Below are 14,103 nucleotides of genomic sequence, written 5' to 3'. Positions count from 1 at the left end.
TTATTCTGTAAAGCCTTTTTACCTGCAGGCAACTTGCACAAATCCCATGTCTTATTTTTCAGCAAAGAGTCCATTTCATCTTTCATTGCAGACTCCCACTGAATCTTAGTATCCACCTGCACAGCTTCATCATAACTTTCAGGTTCACCAGCATCAGTAAGTAAAATAGAATACAAACAGGTAAAAACCTTTGTGGAGGTCTAATTTTCCTTGTTGACCGTCTAACATTCACTGGTGTGTGTGGTATTTGTTGTTGCGGTTGTTGCACATCATGAGGAATGGCTGGAACATTAGCTTTTGGAGTATCATCCAGCACTACATAATCATCTTCTTTCTTCTCATGTTGCTGAAATTGATCTTTGTACAACACTTTTTCATTGAATATGACATCCTGGCTTCTTATAATTTTATGATTTTCAAAATCCCAAAGCCTATAACCAAATTCATTAATGCCATATCCAACAAAAACACATTTCTTTGATTTAGCTTCGAGCTTGGTTCTATTTTCAGAGTCTATATGAGCAAAAGCTTCACAACCAAAGGTCTTGAGAAAAGAATAACTCACCTTCTTCCCAGTCCATGCTTCCTCTGGAATACCACAGCCCAAAGGAGTAGAGGGACCTCTATTAATCAAATATACTGCAGTATTGACAGCCTCCGCCCACATGTGTAAGGGCAACCCAGCATGCAACCTCATGCTCCTTGCGCGCTCCATTATAGTCCTATTCATGCATTCAGCCACTCCATTTTCTTGTGGAGTCCTTGGAACAGTTTTCTGTTTACGAATACCATTAATGGAGCAATAATCTTCAAATTCATGACTGCAATACTCACCACCATTAAGAGACATTTTAATTTCTTACCAGTCTCATTTTCAACCAAGCATTTCCATTTCTTAAAAGTTTGAAATACATCAGATTTCTGTCTAAGGAAATAAACTCATACTTTTCTAGTTGCATCATCAATAAATGTAACATAATAATGAGAGCCACCAAGGGAAGATACCTGAGCCGGTCCCCATACATCTGTATGCACAAGCTCTAATTTCTCCTTTTTGTTTTCCTTCCCTGTCTTTACAAAACTCACTCTCTTTTGTTTTCCATACACACAAATTTCACAGAAATCCATATTCACATATTTTAGACCTGGTAAAACTTTTCTTGAATGAAGTACTTTCGTACCTTTCTCACTCATGTGCCCAAGTCTATTGTGCCACAACGTTGTATCAGAATCTACAGTAGCTATTTGTTCTCCCTGCTCAACTGCAGTAATTGTTCCTGAATATTCATTTTTCTCTGAAACAATCAAAGTAGAAGGAACAATATGACCTGTACAAAGATATAAGGTGCCTACTTTCACACCTTTTGCTACTACAAGGGAACCTTTTGAAACCTTCCAATTTTTATCATTAAAAGTAACTACACAACCCTCATCACCGAGTTGCCCTGCTGAAATTAAATTTTTACTTAGTTTTGGAACGTGTCTTACCTCATGTAGTAGCCAATGATTCCCATTCTACAACTTAATCTTAATTTTTTCCTTTCCAACAATCTAATAGGGTTCATTATCCCCCAAATAAACAAGCCCAAAATCCCCTTGGACATAATCAATGAAATAACCTCTATGAGGTGTAGCATGAAATGAAGCACCAGAATCTAAAACCCATGAATCATCAACACTCTCTAAAGACAGAAGCAAAGCATCCTCTTCGAATTTGTTACTTACCACATTTGCCTCCTTGTCTCCATCTGATTTATCTCCTTCATTTTTCTTTCGATTCCAGCAATCTTTCTTTTTGTGTCCTGGTTTCCCATAGTACCAGCAATCATTTGGCCCTCTCGATTGAGACCTCCTCCCCTTTGACTTTCCTCTTGATTTCCCACAATTTCCAGAGTTACTTCCTCTTTCAGTCGTTTTGCCCCTGCTTTGTGCATTTAAAGCACTTCCTGATGTAGATCCACTTGAGGATTTTCTACGAGTTTCCTCACTTAAAATAACATCAATCACATCATCATATTTTAGGGTACTAGATCCAGGAACAGAATTACTCACCGCCATTACCAAGCCATTCCAGCTTTCAAGCAAAGAACACAAAATCAAGAGAGCCCTAATTTCTTCATCAAAATTGATACCCACAGAAGATAATTGACTAGTAATAGTATTAAACTCATTTAAATGATCTGCAATAGATACACTTTTGGCCATTTTCATATTAAATAAACGCTTCATGAGAAATACCTTGTTTGAAGCGAAGGGCTTTTCATACAGTGTCACTAGGGTTTTCATCAAATCTTCTGTCGTCTTTGCTTTTGTAATATTAAATGCCACCGATGGTGCCAAGCATAACCGAATGCTTCCGAGTGCCTTTCTATCCAAAAGATCCCATTCAGCCTCTGACATAGTTCCCTGATTCTTGACTTTTCCTTCCAACGGCTTCCATAAATCGTTCTGATATAGATAGTCTTCCATTTGCATCTTCCATAACTGGAAGTTCTGCCCATTAAACCTATCAACCCTCAACTTACCCTCATCTGTCATCGCTCCCACTCAACCGTGAGACTTTCTTGCAGAGGATAACTGAAAGACAACCTCGCTCTGATACCACTTGTTAGGATAAACCACGGACAGAAATAAAAAAAACTACATGCAAATACAACCAATAACAGAAAAAATAATAGAACACACAGAAATGAACAAAAGGCACCAAGATTTAACGTGGTTCACCCAATCCCTAGGCTTCGTCCACCAAACAGCAAGTCTGATCTTATTACAATCCAGTGATTACAACCTGATTACAATTCGTAATCCCTTACAGCTCAATACCGCCGCAAGAACCAATTTCGCACCACAACATTATGAAAAATACCCAACCCTAAGCCCTTTTATACAAGTATCAAACCGCTTTAGGGTTATAACATGTCGGCCATATGTCGGTCATAATATGTCAGCTACCATGTCGGCCACTGCCCAAAAGAAAAAATTCGGGGTGATGCCCCGAACCCCACTATTTATGAAGTATGTACAGTACTTTCCTGATCAGTCACCACAATCTAACAGTTATGGAAGGCTAAAGTGGTTATAGTTGAGTTGATGCAACAGTAAAAACATTGGCAAAGGTTTAAAGTGGTTTCTAAGCAATTGAGAGTTGGGTTTCATATGAATGATCATATTTCATGTTGCAGTTATAACTAACAAATGTAGTTTAATGTATATATGATATTTATTACACATATACACTAATGTAGGTGTTTGGGCCTACATAAGGAAATTTGTTTTTAAAATAGTTTTAAGCATTTAAGTGTTTTTTAGATGTGTTGGGAAATAAGAGACAACTAGTTGTCCTATGGCTAGTTATGGGACATCATAGATAAGATAATTTTATCAATGTCCAACAGAAGACTGTGGGACAGGAAGCTTATACCAAGAAGAAAGCAAACAAACGGAGCACTAAATGATGTCATAATACATCCCCAACACTCCCAAGAATGGTAGGATGTCCCCTCTAAGAATCATTGTTGTCCACGTGTTTTAGGGACATTCCTTGTTGCTTCTAGATTTTGGAGACATCTAGGAGACATCCCTACACATTCCCCATCCTAGGAATATCCCAAAAATGAGGACACATCAAAAAGGGCTAGGGATACATAACATGTTTCCTTGACAATAAATGAAGGAAAGACCCATGATTGTACAAGTTGCATTACATGCTTAAGATGAGAAAGACCAACAATATGTTCACAATGGTTGCCCAACCTAAACAACTGGCAACAAAAGCAAATTTCTCTGAGGAAAGTAAATGAAGGAATGGTTCAATGCTACGATAAACATAAAACATACAAGTATACTTAGTCTAGATAATGGGAAAACTAAAACTAAGGATGTCTTATATGTTAAGATTCAAATATAATATTCTAAGTGTGAGTCAATTATGTGACCAATGTCACACTTCCATGTTTCATTCTAAAAGATGTAAAATGGTGAAAAAATATAAATGATACTTATAGAACAAGTGGCAATCTATACATTCGCAATCAAGGCAAAAGTAAGAAATGCTAAATGGGTAAGAAGATGAGAGTTGGTCATGACATAGAATGATGGGACACTTGAACTTCGATAACATTGTGAAGATCAACAAAATACAATTCATAAGGGACACATTGAAGATAAAAAGGCTTCAAATATTATTGCAAGCAATATCAATACAATAGACAAACAAGGGAAAACTTCTAAAGAGTATTCTAAGACAAAGCCTTTGAAACTTGTTTACATTGACATGTATGGTCCAACAACGATGAAAAACTTGTAAGTTGTTTTATGATTTTGATTGATGATTATTTCACTGAGACTTGGGTAGCTTTTTTTAAGAAAATTTTGAAATAATTGACAAGTATAAGACTCTCAAAGCCTTGGTAGAGAATGAAACAAGACCAAAGATACAAATGCCTTAGATCTAAAAGGGAAGTTTTCTTAAAATGAATTTGAAAACATATTGTGAGACATGGGGTAGGAGACAATATTCAACTATAAGAACTCCACAACAAATGGAGTAGAGAGATAATAAAACAATTCAATGAGTGATGAGCTATGCTAAATGAATCTATAATAGTTGATACTTTTTGTAAATAAGCAATTTATACAATTGTTTGTCTTTCGAATCAAGCACAAATTAGGGTATATAATAGAGGAAAACTTAATATAACTTTGAGAAGACTTGCATGAATAAAGTATTTCAAGGTTTCGGAAGAAAAAATTATATGAGAATTTGATTCTAGAACCAATGAAGGTATCTTCCTTGGATATTTTACAAGGAGCAAAGCTTACAAATGCTACACGAAAGAGATTTAAAATTGAGGTGCACATGTGAGAGTGGATGAAGAAAGGCATCAAAAGGAGATAATACAAGAAATCGATTATTTGAAGAAAAAACAATTAACCCTACAAAAGTTAAGCAAAGTAATCCAAAGGCACCACCAAATACACTAGAGATTTGTTTATTGAAGACATAAAAAAATCTAGATGAGTCAACTTTCCAATACAACAAAGCATGCAAATCTATGTTTTCTTTCCAAAGTTCAGCCAAAGAAATTTCCACAAGCAAGTGAAGCCAATGACTAGATCAAAGCTATGGAAGAGTGATTCGACGGAATCAAGAAAAATGAGAATTGGAAACTTGTCCCAAGACCTTGGGACAAAAATGTGATTGGATTAAGTAGGTTTTCATAAACAAACTAAATAAGTATGGCTAAGTTGTAAAAAATAAATCAAGATTGGTATACAAAGGATGCACTCGAGTTAAAATAGTAAATTTCAAAAAGACATTTGGTATTCTTGTAGATGCGGAAACCATAAGGATGTTCTTAGCCCTTACTAGTTTTAAGAACTTCAAAGCCTACTAGATGGATGTGAGATATTAACCTTCCTAATTGGAAATCTGATAGAGAAAGTATACACTAAACAACCTATGTTAGTTTCATCCATTTACTTTTTACAAGAAACGTATGTTTAAAGGGAGCTATTCATTGTCTTATCCATTTATGTTCTCGATACCATTTGCTATAATTATAGTTAGACTAAACCAATCTACCATAATAATAAAATTGAATAACCAACAATTATTTCTGAGGATGATAAATCCAACAAGAGGAAATCTTTTTTCATGTTGATTCCATTGTAAACCAAGCAATTCAAGTTTATAAATTGTTTTTCATAACATGAGCACCATAAACTATACTCGTGGTAAGACAAACATAAGTTGAAAATTTTGCAAAACCTAAATAAGTAATTCCTCCAAGCCAATGACTATGCTACTAATTCAAAGAAAGAGATTGTAGTCTCCATAGAAATTGTTAATTAAAAGCAATCATTTATGTACATAATAGCATTAACCAAATTCTAATAGATAAGATAAGATAAGATAAAATAAGATAAGATAATTTTATTAATGTCCAACAAACGACCACATATTAAAAATTACAAAACCCAAAATAACCTTCGTGTTTGATGAATCAACTTCTCTAACACCCAAGACAGTGCACCCTCTACAAATCAATTTTAAACATTTAATGTGCTTGCATGCACATATTCTAAATCCAAAGAATTATAAATAGAAGCATAACTATAATGTATTACATAAACTTGTCAATAGTGGCATGCTCTGGTAATTAAGTTATGGCAGCCTTGTTTTGCCATCAAGGTTCAAAACTCAATGTCATTGCTGAATATATAAATAGAGATGAGGTTATTTGTGACCTCATCAATTCATAGCTCTAGGATCAAAAGCATTTACCATTTCTTCAGAGTAACAAAAATAGACTGCAAAAACACTCCATGAAATTGAGTTGTAATGGTAACAAGGAACTCCTCAGAGTGCAGCCCGATCAACATAATGTAAAAAATGTTCTGATATTTTGGGTTGATGACTAGGGTATATTTGAGTGTAACCAAGATTTACAAATATAAGGTTGTGGTACAAGTAATGATTATTGTATACCATTTGAGCCAAAGATTTAGTAATCTTACAAACATATATGGACTAGCTTGTAAGTGATTATAATAAGGTATAATTATCAAGGGTGTGTGTCATCTACTCATCTTAAGAACTATGGTTTTTTTCAAGGACAAATTTTTAATCTATTTGGGAAAATTTCTTATCACTTTTGAGGCCATCCAAATGGGACTTTATGCCTTGTGCATTTCGTATTAAAGTAGTGTAACATTGTCACTTGGGTACGTCACGACACCACCTCAATTTCAGTATGGCAAGAGGAGAACAGGAGGGTCGTATGCTAGACATATATAACTTGAAATGCTAGTTATAAAATGGTGTTTCAGTATAACATACTAAATTGAAATACTTGAACATAGCAAAATTGCAACACCAAAACCATTGAATTCAACACGGTAACATAGTACAAACTCAACAGTAACATTCAAAAATCAAAATTCATAAATAAGAAATTCAAGTACCCGTCCTGAAGACTGGTTGCACAATGGCAGAGGTGGCGGTACTCAAAGTACCCAGAGGACGGGTACTTCAAGGTTTGGGGGTGGGGCAAGTCCCCAGGTTTCACTGTTTTAAAATAAATTTACTTTTGTTTTATTTTGGAGGGAAAAACTTTAAGGGCCCAAAAGTGTAATTGCCTATAAAGGGAAAGCTAGTGCCCCTTTTGAATGATTCATTTGTCATTTGCAAGATTTGAATTTTAACTGCAAACAAGGACAAAAACCCTTGGCTACAATTTTCAGATTATGAAAACCCTCACAGCATCTGCAAGGAATTGAGGGTGAAACTCATCTCTATTTGGAACAATTCCACTTCAAGGATTGCATTTTTATTCAACAAGTCAGCTGGAGATATTAATTTTTTGTGGGCAGATCTGAGTTTGCCAAAAATAGAAATTTTTATGTGGTTTTTCCATAGCACCATGTTTGAGGGTTAGTGTATTTTGTTAGTTATGATTTTATCAATTATTGTGGGGCTGTCACTAAATTTGCAGAGTCTAATCTACCTTTTGAGGTGCTGCCAAAGGCCTACTATAGTTGCTGGCAACAAGGGCTGTCAACGAGATCTATCATTTTCTGTTGCAAGGTCTTTTGTCAAGTTGAAGGGGGATATTTGCTCACTGTCCTTACCACAGACCTGTTTCTATTTAACAGAGGGTATCCACAGCCCTTTTCCCAGCAGATATTAATAATAATAGTAGTTGCCATATCAGCAATAAATCTTTCATTTGGATGCCCTAGGCAGATTGACCACTTTGGAGGCCATTTAAGGGGTCACTTATCTGATTTCAGATCTGACTGGACTGCATAAACTCCCAGACTAGGTGATTTCAGACTCCACTCCTCACAGTCACCTCTATGCAACCGTATTGAACACTTGTTTAGATCTGACTACATTTATTCAATCTTTACTCTCATTACTGGCTGATTAGATTGAATCTAACTGTGAATTTTTTGAAAGGATTTAGTGTTTATCTCTTTACCAAAGTTTTACTAATATAGGATCTTGCACTGCTTTCTTAGGTTTCGATGTTTACTTTCAATTTCCGTAATTTCTGATACTAATAATCAAACCAGCAATTGCACCGAACAAGGTGCAAAGGGTATGCCGATAGGAACGTATAAGAAGTGTTTCTAAAAACAAGACAAAACCTACAGCACAGCTACTGCTTAAATCTATTCATAGTTGCTTGAATGACAGTGAGGATAAAAAAAAATTGTGCAGCCACTAAGAATTAATTTTGTTGCAGGTGGTAGAGATAAATGTTCTTCCACTGGCAATGAATATGTCAGCAAACCCAAATTGACAACTGAAAATCCCACGTGACAAAATTCAACATGAAAAAAACTGGTAAAGCCATACAAGTTTCCAAAAGCTAGTGAGATATATATATATATATATATATCATGTATTGTTTTTACCTTTGATTAAGTTACAGACATCTACTGATACTAAGGCCCTTCATAAGCATGTTTTACAAGTTTAAGAAAAGAAAAAATATTCTAAATCCAAAGAAATACAATTAAACACACCTGAATATGGCAAGTCTTAAGGAGCATAAATATACCAGCAGGATTCTTGAAATTGCTTTAAAATGTGCTGTGTAGAGATTTTTGACATCAATATTTTGGAACACACTCCACGATGTCTTTAAAAGACGACTCCTGATGTAAAAGTCTCTACACTATCATGTTCAGAAGCAATTTCAGGCACTATTATAGAATCTGGAAATATCAAGTCAATTAACGTAAGGATGATTTACCAATTCTCTCTGTCAACAGGAGTATTATATATTCAGAAAATTGTGATAGTAGCCAGAAAAATAAGTAGCGCAGCCTATATATTCAGATAATTGTGATAGTAGCCAGAAAAATAAGTAGCACAGCCTACTTTCTGCAGACTTCATTGATAAATTGTCAAGCTCTAAATAGCAGAGGCTCTCAACAAATGACAACCAAAACAAATATTAATTAAAATTTAGAAAGTTCCTACATCAAAATTAACAAATTAATAAATATTTTCATTTAAAAAGCACATTCCTAGATAGACATGGTCTTGGCAATGCCCTCAACGTTCAAAAACATTCCTATTCTCCCACAACAGAATAATGTTTGCACCACACAAATCAATATTAGTAAACCAGTGATCTGATTTGATGCAATGAATAATTGCTTGGATGGAATCATTGTCAACCCTCATAAACCAAGTAAAACATAACAGACTAGACAGTTGCAATAAGCAGAACCAATTTTAGATGGGTTTCTTATGTGGATATCAGGGAATCTATTTTTTATTTCCCCTCTTTGAGCCATTTAAATCCAAACTACAAAGAATATCCTCTAAAATTTACTATGAAACATATAATTATAAAATTTATATACCCATCCAAAAAGTATATCATAATATAACAGTTACCAGCACACCATGACAATTTACAATCAATAAAACACATTCGAAACAGACATATACAACAAATTTGAAAGAATTAATGAGACACATCCTATGCCCTTTGTTCTCTTGTATTTGAAATACCAACTATAAAATATGTCACACTCAAAGAAGCTTTGCAAAATCTTGATCAACAATTTTTTCTCTTGTATTTAGAAGCAGTGCAAACCCATTCACACTGCCTGTGCATTCATTCTTCTTGGCTCATCCATTACTGCAGTGAACAAAAAAAAAAGATCAACTTTGCACATCCTTCCTTTGCCAAAATTTCTCAGAAACTCTGCTAGCATTTCTAGGTTTTTTAGGGTTTCTACTTTTCTCTGTAATGAATTTAAAAATTCATAGGGATCACAACTATACTGTCCTGGTCCACCTTAACTGCAAGGCAAGTCCAGATTCTTTTCTAACAAAAAATGATGAAGCTGCTGATCTCAACAATGAGATGCCACAATTTCAACACCCAAATGTTATCACCACAAATTTAAATGCACTTGTGAAGAAAGTCAAGATTCTTTTCTAACAAAAAATGATGAAGCCACTGAACATAACAATGATGTACCACAATTTCCATACCCAAATGTTATTGCTGCAAATTTAAATACACTTGTGAAGAAAACACTGGTTTTTATAGATTCAAGAAGAAACTATCTACGCAGACGTAGGCAATGTAGAGTTCCCATTGCCTCCTTTGTGGCGTACATAACCCCACTCCCAACGCCCTTCCATTAGCCAACAACCGAACATTAAAGGGAAAGTAGGACAGAAACTGGCAATAGCATCCATTGAGGTAGAAACAAGTAATTATGAGCGCCATCCTTAGGGGTGTGCAAACAAAACCATTACCTCTACAAGTGCAGATAACCAAACACATGACAAAATTACTAAAATCTGTAGTAATAAGCAGTGCACAAGTCTAGCAACCAGTGCTAATAGAAGAGATGCTCCCCACTCCTTCAATTTCTGCCTCGACTTTCAAACAGAGCCACTGACTCTCCTACATTCTACTACAGAACCCTAGCCACCCAACTCAAGCACCAGCAATGTAAACAAAATTTACAAAAAAATAGCAACAAAAATATTCCACTTAGAGAGAGGACACGGAAGAAAGAGTTTTCTTGCAATGGTAGCATCTGGCTCCCTTGACGAGGCTGCTTGAGTGTTTAATCTTCAGTAAAGTGCCCACCTTACACCGCTCTGCAGTATAATGTATAACCCTATCCACCATCCAAAAAGGAATCGTCTACAAAGATGAGAGGGTACAAAGAGGAGACGGCCTAATAAAGGCAGAAAAGATTAGGTTTCAGCTAAATGCTCCCCACTCCTTCAATTTCTGCCTTGACTTTCAAACAGAGCCACTGACTCTCCTACATTCTACTACAGAAACCTAGCCACCCCACTCAAGCACCCAACAATGCAAACAATTTAAAAAAAAAAAAACCAACAAAAATATTCCAATTAGAGAGAGGACACAGCAGGAAGAGTTTTCTTGCAATGGCAGCATCTGCCTCCCTTGACAAGGCTGCCTGAGAGTTTAATCTTCAGTAGAGTGCCCACCTATCACTGCTTTGCAATATAACCCTAAACACCTGATAGTGAAATTGTATTTAGAGTTTGAATTTCGATTGCTAGGAAAAGGATTTATTTTTGTTAAAAATTGAAATTGTATTGCAAAATTGAAATTGGATTAAATTGAAAAATCTCATTAATTTGGTTGAAATTTTGTATAGGAGATTTTAGGAAATTGGTAATTTGGAATTGAAAATTGATTTTGGCTTGCTAGATTCGATTTTAATGATATTTTAATTGTCAAAATGTTGTTAAATAAAGATTTCGACATCTCCTAGGCTTACCTTGTTTCTATTTTGCAATTATGGGTTAAACTAGCAATTAAAAGGACCAATTTCACTATGGGGCGTGGTTATTTTCATGTTTCATTTAAATCTGGGCCACCTTTGGAAGTCTAATTTAATTTTTTGTTTCCCTCCAAGCAGATCGGCCCACTATGGAGATCAACTAGAGGATATAAAAAGGGGTTCCCCCCCTCTTATTTCCTCATTCATTGTTTCCACCTCCTCTTGCAAGATTGAGCGATTTTCTTCTAAAGAGGCGAATCTCCAGCAAAGGCGACTTTTAGAGATCTGATTTTGCGTTTTGGCAGCGATTTCTTCTTCCTTGGATGAGCGATTTCTGCCCTAGGGCGAATTTGAAGGAGCAGATCTGATTTTTGCAAGTTAGGGGATTTCTGCCCTAGGTCAAATTTGTGGAGGCAAGGCGATTTAAAGCCTGATTTTTGCGAGATTGGCGGCAATTTTGGGGTCTGATTTTTCCTCCTAAGGTTGTGATTTTCTTCTTCAGCTATGGAGATTTTTATATGGGCTGAGGCAAGGCAACTTAAAGTCTGATTTTTTGCATTTGCGGGCGAGTTTGAGAAGTCGAAATTCTGATTTAGGGCAGATTTTACAAGCAATTCATTTGCTAGAGCATCATATTTTGGAGGACTGAAATTTCTGAGATCTGATCTGAATTTGAAGGGGCCCGATTATTGGTATAAGGCAAATTTAAGGTAAGATTCTTATTCATTTTTAGAGGTGAAGATTGGTTTTTACGGCAGATTTTATTCCTTGTTCTTGCTTGGTTTGTTCCCCTTATACTCTTCTTGCACTATTCATCCCCCACTTCATCATTTCCATTGATAGGCTGAAATTGGAAGATATAAGTGTAGATTTCATGATAGGACACTTGGAGAGGTAGAAATAAGCTAGACCACCTTAGGATTGAAGCTGGGGTATATAAGTGTAGTTCATCCTAAGGTAACAAAGAGGCAGAAATAAGTGGTAGTCCCACACTTAGGGTTGAAGTTTGGAGATTGATAAGTGTAGACATAGGATTTGAAGAGGTAGAAATAAGCTAGATTCTATCGATAGAAAGAAATTTGGAGATTGATAAGTGTAGTCCATATCATTTAGAACAAAGGGGCAGAAATAAGTGTTTAGGATGTTAGATGTTAATACAAACAAAAACACAAAGAGAACGAATACCAAAAAAGACAAGGAAGACATGATGCCTAAGACCACCTTCTTCTCAAAAGTGAGGCAAATAAGTGATACCAATATCGGCACAGTGAACATGGTACAATTGAAGGATAGATTGAAGGAAGGATGATCCCCCATGGCAAAGAAGATATACAAGAGCGAAACTATACATGCGACGGCTTTCCCTCCTACCTTGCCTTGTCCAGAACGGGTAATGGAGTATGCATCCCAGTTTGATATTGTTACCAAGTTCATCATTTTTTATGAAGGGAAGAGAGTGTTGGCTAACATCAACTGTCAAGTGGTCGAGGAAGTATTTAATATTCCCCAGTATAAAGGCATGACAGTGGTAATGATGGATCAGGCGGCCAAGTTCTTTCAGGGTAATCAAGAGGCCTACTTCATTCACCTAAGCATAATTGGTTACACGAAGGCAAGGGAGTTACCGAGTCATCAAAGCTCACCCAATCAAATTTCAAATCAGAGTATGGTGACCTTAGTGTGCTTCTCAGTCGGATCATGGGCATGGCTCAAGGTATGCAATTTGAGAACTAGATGTACTATTTATTGATGAAATTGAAAATGGAAAGAGAAAATTTGATTGGGCTAGGATTATAAGTGAAAATTTAGAGTTGCAACTTAGGACAATGCAAAACCAAAAGCAATTATACATGGGATCCTATCTTTTCTATCTGATTGCAAGACTATATGAAAATCCTGGACTTAGGCCTTAGGAGTGATTGGCAATGTGTCGGGGCAATGTTTGGTGCATGAGTGCTATCCACAGCTTCATTTGTAGAAGACCAAAAATTATAAAATGTTTTATGATGCCTTTTCCGTGAAGACGGTAAGGATATTACAAGTGACACCTGCTAGGAGGCTCTCATCGAAAGCGGAAGCAAAAGTTAAGTATGGGAATTAGTTCATCCAATTTTCGTAATTCACATATATTAGAGTAGCAAGAAGTATAGTTTGTCTTAGGAGACTTCCAAGGTACCCACACGACAAGATAATTTTGATGGAGTTGGCTAAGCAACTTGAGCATTATGGCAAGATGATGAAACTTAAAGGTGAGACAGGGATTACCTTCTCATTTGGAATAGGCAATGATACTTGCCCCAATGCTGTCGCCTTTGCAACTGCGGAGGAGTTAGAGGGGTATCATCTTCTAGGATGGTATGGAGCAAGACAAGGATTTGATCCTAATGGTCTTACCAAGGCATCTCACGAAAACACATTGAAACATATTCCTATTATAGAAGATTTTTGGGTCAATGCGCAGGATGACTTTCATGTGAGGAAGCTAGCTTTCTCAAGATTGTCAATGGGCATGAGGGCAATCAGATGAAAAGGCCTTGATATTCCTAATCAACTAGAAGATGATGAAAATGTGCTAAGGGAAGATTATGATACAGTGGATGGAACAGAGTTGGGTCCAGTGGATTGGGATGATCATCAGGATCCTTCTTGAGATGCAGTTACGAGGACCGTTGATCTACACACTCAGTCATCGTACAATGAGAAGTTAAGACAATTACAAAGTCGAAAGGTACGCCTTACTTATGACAAGATGAAACTAAAGGAAGAAGGTCCAGCGGAGTCAGTCAGCCAGAAAGGTGG

The 14,103-nt window shown here is 36.2% G+C and overlaps 1 protein-coding gene across 2 annotated transcripts in view; it reads right to left on the bottom strand.

Moving 5' to 3' along the window:
• Positions 1–8,209: 8,209 nt before the first annotated feature.
• Positions 8,210–14,103, bottom strand: part of LOC149580051 (Small nuclear ribonucleoprotein family protein) — a 58,988-nt gene continuing 53,094 nt past the window's right edge. Inside the window, exon 2 of one of the 2 annotated variants that reach the window (XM_089788676.1) lies at positions 8,210–8,682. The gene's annotated coding sequence lies outside the window, so the exon portion shown is untranslated. Of the gene's footprint in view, positions 8,683–9,338; positions 9,666–14,103 lie in introns of those variants that run through there. The other variant, XM_089788671.1, reaches the window with a different exon arrangement.

This window comes from Cupressus sempervirens, chromosome 1 (genome assembly GCF_028749045.1).
Source record: "Cupressus sempervirens isolate cs-2001-9-10 chromosome 1, ASM2874904v1, whole genome shotgun sequence".
NCBI classification, from domain to species: domain Eukaryota; kingdom Viridiplantae; phylum Streptophyta; class Pinopsida; order Cupressales; family Cupressaceae; genus Cupressus; species Cupressus sempervirens.
This window is presented reverse-complemented; position numbering and strand designations above follow the sequence as displayed.